Raw genomic sequence first — 17845 nt, 5'->3', positions numbered from 1 at the left:
TCACGCAGTATAGAGGGAGCAGAGAGGAAAGGGGAGAGTAATGTAGCTGGGACACAGTGGGGAGGAAAGGCTTCATGAATGTGGTACTGTCTGGGCTGGGCTTTGAAGGATGGATAGGAGTTGACTGGACTGATAGGAGGGCCGTAGGGGAAACTGTGTGTGCAGAGGCTTGGTACTTAGGAAATTGTAGTCAGGCTGGCATTGTTGAGCCTAGATTGCGCGCGCGTGTGTGTGTGTCCGCACGTCCATGCATGCGTGGCAGGGTGTGGGAGTGTAGGAGAAAGGTTGGAGCTGCAGCTCGAGAGGAGCACAAGGGCTGGATTGTGAAAGGAATTGCCCCGACTAATGGCTGGGAACAAACTGTGTTTCCTTCACGTGTTCCTCATTCCACAAATGTTTCCTGAGCACCAGAGTGAGCTGGGCAATCACTGGATATCTGGGACATGATGGAAAACGGGCATCTGACATTCGAAGTGCATGTTGGGGGTGGGGGGAGTAGGCAGACAACAACAGATGCGTGCTGAGTGTCGGTGCCATGAGAGAGAATAACGGGGCGCTCAGGGGAGTCCCCTGTGAGGAGGTGCTATTGGAGCAGAGGTTGGCCGGGATGCCCATCCGGGCAGGGGGATAGAAGGCAGGGTTGCTGCTTGAGTGAGGAATGGGGTGGGTGCCCCTGTGTTTCCAGGTGAGTAATCCAACGATGAGGAATCCCAGTGGGTTTGGGGGATGAGAGAGGACTAGTTTAGGATGGTATTTGGGGAAGAGTTGGGCTGCTGGGCTGGGGGCTTGTGGGACCAGTGGAGGCGGCCAACAGCCAGGCGGACCTGGAGGGGCTGAAGGATCCAGGGCCAGGTCAGGGCCTGGGGGAGGGTCCTGGCTCCTCCGGACCACTATCCAGTCCCTTACCACGCTGGCTCGCTCTCCCTCACCTATATCTCACATATCCACCCATTTCTCTCCATCCCCAGTTCTCACTAACCCCCTGGATCCGGCCACCATCGCACAACCTGGGTCTTCTGCCTCCTAACTGGTCTCTGTGGCCCAATCTTAACCTCATGCAATCCAATCTGCACTCAACAGCTGGAGTGATGTTTTAAAATGGAAATAGGATCACCTCACTACCTTGCTCAAGATCCTTCAAGTGTTCCCTACCGCCCTCAAGCTCCTTAAGATGATCTGGCCCTGCTGGGTTCAACATCCTCTTCCCTCAGAATTCCATGCCCCTCCCAGCGTCCCAACTTTCCCTGTCCTGAGAAGCTCTTCTTACTGCCCTGGACTTGCCTTCTCTCTTGTCTCCAGGCTCTTCTGTGTGCTCTGCTCTCTTCCTATAATTCTCTTTTTTCACATTCGTCTCCTGTGACCCCACAGCTGTCTCATCTCTGCTCATCTTCTGGGTCTTTCTGTTCAGGAAAGCTTTTCTGGTATGCTGAGCCTGGGTCAGGTGCCCCCAAAGGCAGCCCACCTCTACCCCCATCCTGCCTCTTATCGGGCAGGTGCAACTGCCTAGCTTTTGTACTAGATTTCAAGACAAAGGCAAATTGTGTCCTCAGCCCTTGGCATAGTAGCTGGTGGTCGAGAGGTATTTACTCTTGAATGACTGAGATGTGAGGAGGAGGGGCTGGTAGGGGTGAGGGTGGGGCTAAGGGAGACAGAGTTGAAAGGGATGTCATCAGGAAGGGATGATGGCCATGGGACACCAATAACAATGATAGTGGTTTTTCACTGGTCCTTACTGTGCACAAGGCACTATTTCAAGAGCTTTACATGTATTTGTTCATTAGTCTTCCTGAAGACAATGAGGAAGATACCTGTTAGGATCTGTTTTACAGATGAGAAACTGAGGCATTGTCAGGTTAAGTAACTTATCCAGAGTCATACAACTAGTGAGAGGGGTGGGGTACATTTCATTTGGGCACTTCAAACTTTATATGACAGCTAAACCAATTCTCTCAACAGTTTGCACTAGCCTCATGGGGTTGTGAACATCTCAGCGGGTCAAACTGAACAGGTAAACTCTCCCACTAGAACTGGAACCCCAAAGGTGACTCCTAGTCTACTACGACTTTCTAATTTGGCACTGAGTTCAGACCCAGTAATCTGGGCCAGTGGAGGAGGGGTTGGGCTAACGCCTTGTGCTGATGGCGCTGCTTCCAGTAACTTTCTACACCTGGGCAGGTTGTGAACAGCAGAGGACAAAATAGTCTATGCCAGTCAAGAAACTCCATCCTGCTTGGTCATAGAATAACTGGCTATAAGTCATTATTAACATTTTTCATCTGTTTTTAGACCCCAAAATTACACTTGTAAACCTGGGGGGGGGGCAGTTTCCAAGATATATAAGGGATATAAGGTAGCAGTCAAACTAAAATCTGTGGCTTGTTTAGGCGCAGTACCTTGATTCCCAAAGTTAGTTACAGTGGGTTTTACTGCTTTTGTGACAGGACTTACTTGGACTGCTGTACTCTTCATTTGATGTAACAAATGCTATTAATGTAAATATTTGTAAATAAAGTATGTATATCTAAATTAAAAAAATAGCACAGGGCAGACACGTGTGCCAGAGAAAGCTCTTTGAAGGACAAATCGTTCCTTCAATGGCGTGAGCTGCGCACTTGCTCTGTGCGCAGACGGCCGGGAGCGGGGCGTACAGTGCGGCGCAAGACAAGATGGCTGCGCGTGGAGATGACGGGATAGTGAGCAGACGCGCGAGAAATGAGGGAGCGGAGTTACCACTTGTGCTTAGGGTTAGGGAGGCAACAGTGAGGGGCTGAGTTAGTTAATTAGTTAGGTGATGGTGGCTTTCACGGTGTTGTTCTGCATGCAGGTGCCTTTGAATTTCACTAAAAAGATGGTGGAGAAATTGAAGGTAGTGTCAAGCCCTAGGCGTTGTTTGAAGCAAGATGCCTCTTTAATACACCTGAGCTTCCCTTGAAGCAAGCGGGCAAGCAGCGGGAAGCCGTGTCCATCCCTCTCCAGTGCTCAGGTAAGTAGCCCTTCACAACCTCGAGTCAGAAGCCACAGGGCTTATTAACTAGGACCCAGAGACTAAAAATAAGCCTTTAGGTCCTTCTGACCTTGCTGATGGGATTGTAAAGCGGTCTGACGTTCCTGAAAGATTTTGCAGTATCTGCGAACAGTCTTGAAGGCATGCCTTTCTGATCCTGGCAATCCCCCTCCAGATACTTCCCAAAAAAACTCAGAATTGAGAACAAAAAAATTTTTTTTCAAAGATTTTATTTATTTGAGAAAAGAAGAAAGCAAGAGACAGCACGGGGCGGAGAGGGAGAAGCCGACCCCCCCACCCCCACCCCTGAGCAGGGAGCCAGATGTAGGGCTCCATCCCAGGACCCTAAGATCATGTCGTGAGCCAAAGGCAGACGCTTAACCAACTGAGCCACCCAGATGCCCCAAGAACAAAAAATTTCTGATGAAAATGTTCACTTCAAGGTTGTTTAAACCGTGTAAAATTGGAAACAAGATTATGTTAATAATTATGGTGTATTTTCATAATGGATTATGATATAGTCATTTTTTATGACCCTAATCCTGGGAAATATTCACTATATAAGTTAAGTGACAAAAGCCAAACAAAAATATAACAAAAACATGGTAGTATATTTTTAACAGATATATGCATATGGAAAAGATTGCAAATGTTATTAGTGGTTTTCTCTGGAAGGAGGGGATTTCAGGTGATTTTCATCTTCTTTGAGCCTGTGTTTTCCCATATTAACCTCAATAATCATGCCTTGTTTATATTTAGAAAATTAAAATGTATCTTTGCTTTGAGTAAAAAATCAAAGTATGTTCAAGGGTTAAATTGCATCTGTTGGTTCCTGACCTGAAGAAGTTGTCATGGCTTGGAAAATGGGACCTAAGAAAAGTCTCTCTTAGGAAAAGTACAGGAGGCTCCTTAACCCCATGAAAGCTTGTTCATTCCTTCTCTGCTGTGACTTTAACACATCTTCTGGCAGTAGCAAGAATGAGTCTGGCACTTGAGGAGCCCAGGAATATTCTCCCAGGTTTGCTGGCAAGCCCATGCTAGCGTAGGTGAAAGACACAGAGGAACTAAAAAGCAAGAGCTAACATTTATTCAGTGCTTACTCTGTGCCAGCCATGATGCTAAGTGCAAGACATACAAACACATTCGCTTGTGTGTACATGCACACTTCTGAATTTATTAATGTATTTCATTTTCGAAATGACCTTATGAAATTGGTACTGTCACTAGTCCCATTTTAAAGATGAGAACACTGAGGCCCAGAAGGGAAATATACTCCATGTCACGCAGTAAGTCATACTGTCAGAATTTCAATCCAGGTCTGATGGTGCTGAATTGGGAAGTGAGAAAAAGCAATATATGGGGAGGAAAGAGAGAGAGACAAAAGGGAGAAACCCCCAGTAAACGCAGGGTTTTTCCACTCCCCTCTGAAGAGTGCACCAGAAGGAGTGACAAGAAGCAATTCAGAGTAGGGGGAGGATCACCTTCACATTTGTGGGCCTCAGTGATTCCACATGAGCCTGGACAAGGGTTTCTCAACTCCAGGAGCAGCAATAAAAAGAGGAAAAAAGAAATTGCACATGACTGATCATGAGTGTTGGTATTTGAGAAAGTTTCTCTCAAAGGTTAGGAAAGAGGCACAAGTTTCTGGAGTGATCCTGAGGAGAACTTTTGGGCACCTTTAAGAACTTGCAAGGTTGATAGCAATGCTTTTTATTCCAGCTTCACTTTTGAACAGATGGCTCTTCTGTTCTGTGCTTCAGGTGGAAGAACTCCTAGGGCTGCCCTTATGTTCTTCATCAGTCTCTATTAAACTTGGTTTTGGTGCCCAGATGGAACACAGGTGGAGAGGGTTGGGGGCAGATAAAAGGAAGAATTTTCTGAGGTCTCTAACCAAAAGAAGGGAAAGAAAAGTTAGAGGTTTCATGTGAAAGCAATGGTTGATGCTAGTAATGGGAGAAATGGTGACAGACTAAAGGGGGTGGGAGTGTAGCGTGGGGATGAATCCCTTGTGGGGAGAGAAGAGAAGACCGATTCTTCATACCTGTCACCAGGTGGCTCCACTGGCACAATACAGCTGGGTTGTGGCTAATTTCACCAGAGGAAGTCCTGTGTGATTGTGAGGTGGGGGATGAATAGGAAGCCGCCGTTGAGGGTTTTGGCAGAGGAGGATAATGGCAGCGTGCACCTGACCCGTATAAAGCATGCCAACTCAGCTTGTATTGCCCTGTAGTATTCTCTGTTGGGCCCATTTTCCAACAATATAGAAGAGGATGGGAATTAATTGAGCATACTGACTACTATCTGTCATATAGTGTGCTGAGTTCTCTCACTTATTTAATTCTGTAGCAATCTTGTGGGTCGATGTTACACCCATTTTACATACAAGGAAAAAGAAGCTTAGTAATGTTAGCTACTTATTCAGGGGCTATGAGCAAGTAAAGGACAAAGCCAAGATCCAGCCTAATATCTGCCTGTTGCCAAAGCCTGTTTCGGTTTACTTTCCATGTCAGCTGCAGGCCCTGTGTTCGTTGTTTAACCATCCTCACTTTTAAAGTTCTAATTTGACCAAGTCAGTGGTTTTTAAACTTATATGAACATAAGGATTCCTGGGGTGCTTGTTAAAATGTATCAATTCCTGAGCTCTACTCCTAGAACTACTGATTAGAATCTCTGTGGGAAGAGCGGGAGAGTCTACCTTTAACAGACTCCAAACCTAATTCCCATGTACTTAGGCAAGTTTGGTCAACATTGGTGAAGGCAGATTTTCACATTTATGGATGTAAATTCAGTTGGCTATATGCTGTTTATCTTTGTAAGGTTTTATGTGGTTTAGGAAGTAAAATCTCTCATATTTGTGTACTTTCCCCCGATCTCTGTCCTACACTGCTCAGATTTTTTTACATTATGACATTATTTAAAATCATCACTGGAGATTATGATTACAGTGGGGGTAAGGTGAAAATAATAGTGATATTTTGCCCCTATAGTGACGTTCCCTATTTTACTTTGTATGTTAGAGCTGAACTATTTATTTGCATGGATTGAATTGAAAGGAATTCTCTGGTTAAGTGGCAGGAGTGAATTTTGGTTAACACTGAGCTATGAAAGGCCAAGGTACATATTTAACTTTTTTTTTTTTTCAAGATTTTATTTATTTGACAGAGAGAGACACAGCAAAAGAGGGAACACGAGCAGGGACAGTGGAAGAAGGAGAAGCAGGCTTCCTGCCGAGCAGGGAGCCTGATGTAGGGCTGGGTCCCAGGACCCTGGGATCATGACCTGAGCCGAAGGCAGACGCTTAACGAGTGAGCCACCCAGGTGCCCCCTACTATAGACTTTTAAATCTTGTTCAGAGAGGGTTCACTTTAAGTAGGAGAATTAAATGGGTTTTGACTGTAGAACATCTAGTGAATAGTATCTATTCAGGATTCTGCAATTTTATTTTTGTTGCTAAAGTATAATCTTTTTAGCACCCATTATACTTGGATAACATGTTTAACATTTGGTAGTCATAACAATGACCATTTGTTACATGTTATTTATTAGACACACTTTACATATATGATTTCATTAGATTCTTACTAGGAGACAGGTACTATTTTTAGTCCCATCACTGTTAAGGAAACTGGCTGGTGATAAGTAGTAACCTTGAGTGTCACTGCCAGTAAGTGGGGGAGTCAAGATTTGAACCCAAGTTTGACTGCAAAGGTGGGATCTTTCCTCCTTTCCATTTTTCTTTCTCTCCCTTCCTCCTGAGTTAATATATAGAAAATCTCAAACATATACGAAATAGCAAAATAGTCATGTGCCCCCCTCCCCCCACAGACTTCCTTCAGCTTCGGCAATGATCACTTTGAGACCAATCTTCTTTCATCTCTATTCCCAGTTGCCCCTCCCACCCCCAAATTATTTACACAATATTTATGACATCTTGGGGCACCTGGGTGACTCATTCAGTTGAGCATCCAACTCTTGATTTTGGCTCAGGTCATGATTTCAGAGTCATGAGATGGAGCCCCACATTGGGCTCTGTGCCCAGTGAGGAGTCTGCTTGAGATTCTCTCTCCCCCTCTGCCCCTCCCCTACCACTCACTCTTTTTCTCAAAAAAAAAAATTCCTGACATTTTTATCAGCTCAGCTGTAAATACTTCAGTATGTATTTCTAAAAGACAGGTACTCTTATTTAAACCCAACCACCATATTATTGTTATACCTAAAAGAAAATAACAGTGATATTAACCAACTTCCAGTCAGTCTGAGGTTTTCCCAGTTTATCTCATCAATTTAACATTTGGTTGGTTCAAATCAGAGCCACAAATCACATCTGATTCATAGGTTCCTCAGATCTCTCTTGATCTGTAGATCCCCCCCCTTTGTGTACGTGTGTGTGTGTGTGTCTTGGAATGTATTTGTTGGGGGCGCCTGGGTGGCTCAGTTGGTTAAGCGTCTGCCTTTGGCTCAGGTCATGATCCTGGGGTCCTGGGATCGAGCCCCAAGTCAGGCTCCCTGCTCAGTGGGGGGTCGTCTTCTCCCTCTGCCCCTCCCTGCCCCCGCTTGTGTGCGCACGCTCTTTCAAAAAAATGAAATCTTAAAAAAAATGTATTGAAGAAACTGATGTTTGTCCTATTGAATTTTCTGCAATCTGGATTTTGATTATTTCATCCCCACGGTGCTGTTTAGCATCTGTAAATTGGTTATTTACTTTTTTTAAACAAAATTTTTGAACTATATTTAGGGTGCTAGCTAGGTTCCCATCTGCCTAGTTTCCTTCCACGTGGAGCTTAGGGTCTAGTGAGGGACACAGACACTAAGCAAGCAAATAAACAGATAAATGAAATTGTATTTATAATATACAATATATAAATATGTACTGCTTATAATATGAACACAACTCTATTTGATCTTCATAACACTGTGAAGTAAAAGGTTTTCTATTATACGGAAGCAACCACTGTGAGGTCAAAAAGAACCAGACAGGGTTCAGGCCTTCCCTGTCCTATCAACTACATGACCCTATGTGTTGGTGGGGGTTGGGGAGTGAAGGGGAGGCTGGATGGGGGTCAGGTGTGCTGGGGGGTGTCCCTTACTATCTCTGGACTCTGATGTCTTCATGTTTAAAATGATAAGTAGTTGCAGCCCCAGCCCTATGCCCAATCAGCTGGAGAGTGGTCAGTTTTGTGTGTGGCATCGACATTACATTGAGAAGTGTGGGTAAGTAAACAGCAAGGATTTTATAGCATCTCCAGGGAGTGGTAAACTGCAGGGAGGAAAAACCATATAAAGGACAGTCAAAAATGTAATAAAAAAATCAAGTAAAGCCATCACTAAGTCTCAGCAGTTCACAGTGCTAAATTCCAAGCCAAAAAGAAAGATGCACGCCGAATATTTTAGCAAATGTCTTTAGCCTCAGACACCTGGTTTGGAAACACACCACCACCTGTGCTGCATTAAACCTGCGAAAAACCCAGGAAGGAAATACAGTGTATGAGGCCAGAAAAGGGTGGGCTCCTGGATCCCTTAGGTCAAACAGCAGGCTGTAAATGACTCTTTTCAAAACAGACATATTACTTCCCAAGATTGCGGCCTGCCACAAAGGAAGGTACACACAGCGGTTGTTCCCAGCAAGAGTTATACTATATGGCTATTAGGGGGAATAGAAGCAGCTTGATTCTTGCCAATGACAGGAAATAAGGTCAAGTAAAGATAACAGGTCTTTGAATTAAAGAGGCTTTAAACACACATCCTGGCCTCCCGGCTTTAGTAGCGAATAAGAGTTATGGAATGAAGCCTTGGGTTTTCTTACTCCCTTTAAGCCGGACTCCTGAAACACACCCTTTCCCTGGTTGATGCCAAGGAGGCCTGTGTGGGGAAGGCACCCGCTTCCTCATACCTTTCGCTTGTTTATGCTTTTTCTAAATAGACCTCGCTGCCGTGTTGCTAGTGAGATCTGGGCTGCTGGGATCATTTCAGGAGTTAAAAGTGTATCTGATAGTCTTGGTTGTAAATACCTGTAGATTTAGAGGTCAAGATTGTATTACTTTTGTCTAGGTAATGGGGACGGGATCTTGCAGAGCCCAGGAGTAGGGGGCCAGTGTATTTCTATGTTGCCAGAGTTTTCAAAGACAAGATATCCAAAGAGGCTTGACATAATGAACAAGACAGAGTATCAATTCAGGGAGAAAGAAAACAAAATGGAAACGAACATCAAAAGATGGCTTGTTGTGTAGAGAAACACCTGGTTGTTAGTCGGCCTTCTCTGCCCTGTTGTGCAGACTATATTTATTATACACCCACCTTGATTTTCTTACTCCCTGGGTCAAGGATTGGTGCAGGAGTAGGAGTAGGGAATAGAAGGGAGGAACTGGAGCCAAGCCACCAATTAGAACGTTTAAACAAGCAATCCAGTTAAGTCCTTCAGCCCACTGGCTGTTCTACGAGTAACTAGCTGGTTGACCAGACTCTACTTTTTTTGGGTGCTTGTTGGCATTCGTTCTAGTGCACAGGACTGTAGACTTGGGTTAGCTTTCCCACCAGAACTCCTGAAGAAAGTATACGGATTCTCTGTGCCTTTAAAGTTTCTTTTTTTTTTTTTTTAAAGATTTTATTTATTTGACAGAGAGAGACACAGCGAGAGAGGGAACACAAGCAGGGGGAGTGGGAGAGGGAGAAGCAGGCTTCCCGCCGAGCAGGGAGCCTGCTGCGGGGCTCAATCCCAGGACCCTGGGACCATGACCTGAGCCGAAGGCAGACACCCAACGACTGAGCCACCCAGGCGCCCCATAAAGTTTCTTTTTTCTGATGATAGAAAAAAGAAAATAGAAAAAGATCTTGATTGACAGGTCAGAATGCTGGCCTAATATGGCTGAGAGACATTATTTGTTAGAGACACACCAGAGGTGCGTCACTTGGAGAGTGAGGCAAGTATTTGCTCGCATTCAGGGCAAGGGGTCAGGGTCATCTGTTTGCTCGCTGTGGGTCCTTAGGCAAGGCACTTTACATCTTGAGGCTTGAAAACTGGGAATAATGATAGTATCTACTTCGTAGGGTTACTAAGATACTAAGGGAAGTCATTCAGTATTCAGCCTGATGCCTGGTGCAGAGTAAGGCAGAGTTCCGGGAACGCTGACTTTTGGATGTGTTACCCCTGTGATCTTTGTAGCTCACATCTACCCTCATTGGCTTCATGGGGAGTCTATAAATCTGAAGTTTCAAAATTATTTCTATTATGTAGAGAATGGTTTGATTTTAATAGATTTTTGGTTCCTTGTTTTTTTCCCTGAGTTAAAAGCACAGTTTTTTTGATTCTGAAGTGTTGAAAAGTGTTTAATATGTATAGAATAACTTTTTTTTTAACAAAAGCAATTCACATTCATTATTTAAAAAAATAATATTAGTGAAAAAGAAGTAATTCTGTCACTCAGAAATTACCACTGTCCACATTTTGGTGAATAATTATTGTATATGTTTTGCAACTTTTCACCTAATTATGTATCGAATGTCTTGTGCACCATTAACTAGTCTTCAGTGTCCTATTTAATGGCAACAGAGAATTCTACACGTGAGGCCCCTCATTCATTTTAGCAATCCTATTATGACCCTCTCCAATTTTTCCAGGCTCAAATAGCATCATTGTTAAGCTCCCAGTCACCAAAATCCAAGATGTGGTTTCCAGCTCTGGGCCTTCATGCCGCCTCTGCCTAAACCTATAGGTTTTCCTGAAAGTTAGAAATCCCCTACATCCAAAACTAACACCAAGGATACCCCTTCAAAAGGCCGGGAAGTAAATTCCTCTCTCATTCCCTAGTGAGAAGAGGCAAAATTGGGGTCATTTTCATGACAGCTATTACCGCGTGTGAGGTGTTCCAAAGAGGCATTCCTGTTCTTTCACATTTTCTCCTAATCATAGGCAATTTCCTCACGACAGCAGACACCCCGCCTTTCATGGGGGTGTCAAAATGTGTCATCCAAATAGATGGTCCCTAAGACAAGGGGAAAGTTTACATATGTGTGTTCTGTGCAATGCCCCAACGCCTTTAGACAATGTCTCACCTTCTCTTCTGGGCAGACGTGACTGGGAAAGGCTTTTTCCTGTTTAAGTGGAATTTGGACTCATTTGAAGGATATATATGTGACTTCATTTGCAGTTGAAGATGGGTTGTTTAATCCAGGACTGGGATTTCAGAGGGATTTGGATGTATGAGATGAGCTGCTAAGAAGAGCATGGGGCGGCGGCAGTTGGGGGGGGGCGGGTCTTGTGGGAAATTTTGGTTCGCTTCGCAGCCCTAGTTCAGAGCTGGGCTAGTCCTGGGCAAAAGTGTTGAGTAAGTGAGTGTTGTTTTCTGGGCCATGCCTTGCCTTTTCACTGGCCCAAGTGCTAAGCATTGTGGACCTCACTTGGAACTCCGGCTCCCACTGAACCAGCAGCTCAGGCCACCTTTTGGGGAAGCTCCTCATTGCAGGCTAGAAGAGGCCCAACCCTTGTGCTAGAGGAGGAGAGTGGTTTTTCTTTCTGCTGGCAAACAGAGGTCTGTAGGGACGCAGAGGTTACTGTGAGTATAAAATGGTTTCCTATATGGGTGAAGTTGATGTTTGGGGTGCTTAGGACAAGGAGTACATAGAGGGATCACCAGTAGAGTGGCCAGTGAAACACAAGACACTCAGTTAAATTCAAATTTCAGATAAACAGGAAAGAATTTTTTTTAGTATCCTTGTGTACCCTGAGTACACCCTCCCTTAAATTTATGATTTCTCCCATCTTTTGAGTTGTTTTCCTCACACCTAATTTGAAAGCTTTTTTTTTGTCTTCAGCCATCTTTCCAAAGCATTGAAATGAGACTCAGAGAAACAGTGGCTCTCTCTCATCACACTTACTTCTTTGCAGTATGTAGTAGTTAATTTGAGCACACACTGTAACAAGGGCACAGGCAAGCTTGGGGACAAGCACACCTTACTTTCAAAGAGCACAGACTCCCTTATAGGAACAGTCTGCCGGAGAGAGGCCAACTAGGCCAGATGTTCAGCCCACTGCAGGCAGGTTTCCCAGAATGATCGGTGGCCAGTTGGTTAGTTGGGAGACTAGCAAGGCGCTGATGTGGCGCCGGGCACACGGTAAGTGTTCAGTGAACGTTTCTGTTGTTGTTATTAGTTGATCTATTGTCAGAGGCTTAATTTGTTTATGATTTTATAAACAACAATGTGGTAAATACTCCTGTGGCTTTAATCTTTGCACAGATCCTTGGTGGGTTCCTTTGGATGATGCTTAGAATTTTGTAGATGAGAAAGATGAAATCTAGGGCGGCGGTGCTGTCGTCACCTGTTGTTACATTTTCAGGAGTTCTGTAATGTGATTAAACACAGCTATTTAAAGAAGAAAATTATATAAATGTAACTGAATTATAATGAAATAAGTTATGTATCAAATAAGTAAACAAAGGTCATAAATACTCAAAACTCATCAGTTGCTAGTTATTTTACTATAGTTGGAGCTCTTGGAGTTGTGTCTATTGTATGTGAAGGGTGGAAATACTAGAAAACGATGGGCTACTGCTTGTCTCTTGCCAGCTCTGTGTTCAGAGTGGTGTCGGTATAGATGTCAGGGACCGAGTAATGGCGTGTTACCTGGAAATCAGTCATGGTGGGAGTATTTATACCATGGAAATCAGCAGGGGGTACAAATCAGGGCCACTGTTGTTAAATGTTGATGCCACATTTCACTGCAGAGAAGTGAAATAGCTATGTAGCTAACGACAGAACTGGAAGAGGAATCCATTTCTTGCAACGCTGTCAGAGCTTTTTGGACCATGTTTTGGAAAGCTGTTATTGTGTTTTTAATCCTTACCTCACTGGCATACTCTAACACCTCTTAAATATATTAAATCTCTAAGCAGTCTTTACCCAAAAGCATGCAAGTATATACAGGCTATCGAGAAAGTCATAGAACTTCATTCCACAAACATTTATGAAGCACCTGCTGTGTGCTAAAGATGACGAAGACAAAGATGAATAAGACATAGAGTGTTCTCAAATAGTGATGTCCCAGACTGGGTCACCGAGTTGATGAAAGACCTTAAGTCATTGCCTTCTATTAAATTACAGAAAATAAATCAAGTAAAACATACATGTATAATTAGTTAATTTTCATCATTAACATATGTAAAATATATACATGGTAATATAAGTTAAATATATATACACACACAGTTGCTTTATTGTCATGTGGAGGCCTGCACTTGACAGAAATGTAAATATGATCCTATAGTGGAAAGAGTTAAGGGAGGCAAAAAAGTACAGTGATTGAGAGCATGAGCTCTGCACTCAAGACTAACTTGGGTTCAGGTCTTGACTTGATCCCCTACTAGCTCCACAACCTTGGGCAAATTATTTAACTTCTCTAAGCTTTGGTTTCCTTGTGAAAATAAAATAGTAATCCCCTCATAAGGTTCATTTGAGGAGTAAATAATAATCTAAAGTGCTCTATGACTGGTATGGAGTCAACACTCAAAAGTATCAGCTTAAAACAAACCTTGCAGAAATAAGTCTTAAAAGAGAAGGATCTTAATTCTTTGGGATTGCACACACTTCACGTATTCCTGAAGTTGGAATTTCTGCTAGGTGAACCTGGGTTTACTCTGGGAAGGATTACCTCCAGTCTTAGAGTGGGGGCTTATAAGAGCTCTTTGCAGATGCACAAGGGGCCCCTGGTCCCCTGTGCCTGTCCTCGTCCTCTGGTGAACCAACCCCACATCTCACACCTCACCCCTTGCTGTGTTTCACTTCCAACTGCGGCACTCTGCCCAAAGTGCTCTTACTTGGGCCACCAGAGATTTCCTGGCTCATCTTTTTACTGTGTTTGACACTCTGGTCACCACTTCTATCTTTAGGTAAGGTTTGGCCAATTCACCTTTTAACTTCCTGTACCCAAAGGTGGAGAAAACGAAGGCAGGGAGGCTTGAAAGAAGTGGGGAGGGGTAAAAATATTTGTTAAAGCTGTGTTTTCACTTTGGTTTAAGAATGAATATTGCCCAGGGAAATAATCAGAGTGGAGTACTGCTGTATTTTTGGAAAGTGAGATGCTTCTTGTTAACATTATTAGCGATTCTATAGTCAGAATTATTTACTCACACGTATGCCATGTGTTTCATCCCCCTTCTTGCAGCTCAGCTATTCCTCTTGGGCATATTCCTTCTGGGGGTATGTCCTTTAAGCAGCACTTCTAGTGAGGGTCTTTTGGTGAATTTTCTCAATTTTTGTTTACCTAAAAATACTTTTACTGTCATTCTTGAAAGATAGTTTATCTAAGTCCATAATTTTAGGTTGAAAGTTATTTTCTCTCAGCACTTTGAGGATGTTATTCCATTGTCTACTGACTCCTGTTGTTGAGAAGTCTTCGGTCAGCTCAATTTTCATTCCTCTGAAAGATTCCATCTTTGCTTTCTGGCTGCTTTTAACATCCTTTCTTGGTCTAGAATTCACTGCTTTGAATTCATTGGAATTTCTGAATAAGAGATTGGAATCGAATCAATTTGGGAAAATTCTCAACATTCTCTTTTACCACCTCCTGGAATACCAATTAGATGTCTGTGGGACCTTCTCACTAACCTTTTGTTTATTTACCCTGTCTTTCATATATTTGGTCTTCTTTTTGTGTTTTCTTCTGTTTAATTTCTTCAGACCTATTTGGTTTCTTGAGTTGTGATTTTTTTTTTTAACCTGTGATTTAACCCTTGCATTGAATTTTAAATTTAAATTTTAATATTTTAATTTCAAGAAGTTATAGTTGGTTTATTTACAGATGTGTTATTTGTGTGTTTGATTCTTTCATTTCTTAAAAACATTAAGCATTCTTATTTTATGTTTTGTATCCAGTAATTCTAAGACCTGAAGTCTTTATGAATCAGGTTCTGTTATTTGTTGTTTCTACTGACTTTCACTCTTGGTGGCTTGTTTCCTTTTGTTTTATGTACTTTTGGATTGTGAATTCATTTGCTGAAACTTTTTATTTTAAATGAAATTTTCCTTGCCTTTTTTCAGGGTAATATAGATACTAAAATGTGTAGCCCCAAATTTCTAGGTGTGGTCAAATTTGTATTTATAAAATCTCAGGGAAACTTTATTGTTATTTTTGTTATTGTTAGTCACCCAGAGCCAGGTCTGTGACAGACCATTTTTTTGTTGTTGTCTGTCACTGCTGTGTGGATTTTCTTCGAGTTTACCTTTTTCTCTGGGCATAGGCTCCTTGAGTCCTTGCTTTCTGCAGACTGGTCTGACTCTTCACTCTACAGGAGATACTTGCAGATGCATAGATGCCTCCGGGGTAGGCAGTCACTTAGCTCTGCTCTCCTGCTTCAACCTTGGCCTCAGGGAGGTAAAATACTCTTATTTTCTTGGAAGCTTGTTTGCTTATATAAAGGAGGACTTTCTATATTTTGTTTAGCATTTTATTTATTTATTTGTTTGTTTGTTTGTTTATTTATTTATAGAGAGGGAGGGGCAGAGGGAGACAGAGAATCTTAAGCAGACTTTACACCCAGTGTGGAGCCCAACATGAGGCTCGATCTCACAACCCTGAGTTCATGACCTGAGCTGAAATCAAGAGGCGGACATTTAACTGACTGAGCCACCAAGGTACCCCTTTTGTTTAGCATTTTAAACTTTTTTTTCCCTTTCTGTAGCTGTATGTTTCAGGATACCTAGGCCACTGTATTGCTGGAAATGGAAATCTATAGCCATATGTTTCAGGATAGCTAGGCCACTGTACTGCTGGAAATGGAAATCTGTATACTTTTCTTTTGATTGCTGACATTCTGAGTGTGCTTTTATTATATCTTGCAGCTGTTATTTCCTGGCAGCTCAAGCAAAATTAATTTTGGACAATGTAAGCCAGGAGAAAAATGGAATTCGTTTGACAGAAACTCACTTTCTAGGAAACTTGACTGTCTTGGCTAACCCAGCAGTGTAGCCAGCTTGCAAAGTGGCCACTCAGCAGGTATTTACCAAGCGCCCAGGACGGCTAAGGAGTGGCAGAGCTATCTATCAGACATAGGGGGCCCCTTCCTGAGGATGAGAAATTCACAAACCAGCATTATAGATTCCCATGATGCTTGGATAGGAAGAGCCAAATAGTCCCCTTAGACTAGCTTCTCATTTGCAGATGAGTGGATTGGTGCTAGAGAGAGAACATTTCCTTCAGGGTCATGGAGCTGATTATCAGTGCCTGGAACTCCCCTCAAAGATGTAAATGCAGAAACTCGTTATTTTAAAAAAATTGTTTGTGAATGTATTCAGATCTCTGTTCACTGAACATTAATTGAATACCTTCTCTACGCCAGGTCACAGGATGCCCTTTAGCTAGTAGGTATTCAGTGAATGGTAATGTACATGCATATTTACCTGTATATAGAAATAGACCCTCAACTGCTTATAAGTATCTCTCTTCCCCCTGCCCTGCTCCACCACCCTACACTGAACTACATCCTTCCACCTAATATAGGTGAGAGGGTTTGAGGCTGGTGGGGAGGAGAATGATAAAACAGAAGTTATAGAGCCCGTTGGACATGGTTAGGATTGTTGGCTGAGCTCAGAGCCTTTACTCTTGGTTCCAAGACCCAGAGAGGGAAAGAAATCAGTGAGAGCTGGCCACTGGCATGAATCTGAGTCCTCACACTGCCACATACTAGCAGTTAGGCTAGCTCTGAGCCTCAGTTTCCTCTTTTGTAGAATTGGAATTTCTGCTACTGAGTGCTAAGCACTCAGGAGACACTGTCCTTGCCTTTAAGAACATGTGTGAAAAAGTCAGAAAAGAGATTGCTTTCATGTCCTAAGTAACAAGAAAAACTCATCCTTAATCCATTGTGCCAAGAAGTTCATGTGGCTCTGTTTTGCTAGGATGGATGTTTCTACAGCCTGGCTTATACTGGCAAAGAAGGACAGTCATTTCTGTGAGCCCACTGCTCCTTCTCCTCAGAGAATGAACCTGCCAAGTTTTGCTTTAGATTTCATTCCTCAAATGAGGCTACTACGGTGTGGATTACCTAGCCACTAGGTGGCCAGAGTTATTCATGAAAGGCTGCACTTAACAATGAAATCATAAAAGTCTTAAAATTTCTTGCATTTGGGGAATCTGCTGTGCAAGACCAAATCCTGTTTGAGTGTAGAAGCCAACAAAAACAAACAGGAACAACAAACCAAACAAACATGTTGACACTCCAGGAAAAAGCCCTAGCTCATTGTTTAATGAACGAATGGATCCAACTCTGCTCCCAAAGCCAACTTTGCTCATTCAAAAACTGTCAAGAGTAATTTTTCATGACTTCAAAGTTAGGTTTTTAAACTCCCTTCCAGTTCCCGCCATGGAAGCAGGATTCCTGGACAGGTCCATTTGAAACAGCGTTTGCATGACCCAAGTAGCTGATGCTGGGTGGGGTGCTGGCTGCGTGGGAAGGGTTGTTTGAGGGGGGAGGTTTGGACAGCCATGGGCTATGGGAAATATGGAAGAGCTGGAGTGAAGGGTTCTTTTGCCATAAAAACCTTTCATAAGCCATGCATGGCGGGTGTCATCCCAGATGGACCTCTCTTGGGTCTGAGCTTATGAAATGGTTCTGCCTGATATCTGCCCTACTCTCCGGGTAAGAAGAAAGTTTGCTTATTGAGGAGAGTGAATTGGACACAGATGCTGCAGGCCATGGGCTTGCCCTGGCTTGCCTGTCTTCCTGGCAAGACAAGCAGTTATTAGAGGCTGGTGATGACTCCCTGTGTCTGGGGACGAGCTGTCTGCATTTCTAGGAGACGGCTCCTTCCCAAGGGGAAAGAAAGGTGCCAGGCTGTAGAAGGATCCAATTATTG

Source organism: Callorhinus ursinus, unplaced genomic scaffold, assembly GCF_003265705.2.
Source record: "Callorhinus ursinus isolate GAN/ISIS: 27379988/994484 unplaced genomic scaffold, GSC_fseal_2.0 scaffold20, whole genome shotgun sequence".
NCBI lineage: Eukaryota > Metazoa > Chordata > Mammalia > Carnivora > Otariidae > Callorhinus > Callorhinus ursinus.
Note: the sequence above shows the minus strand (reverse complement) of the source record.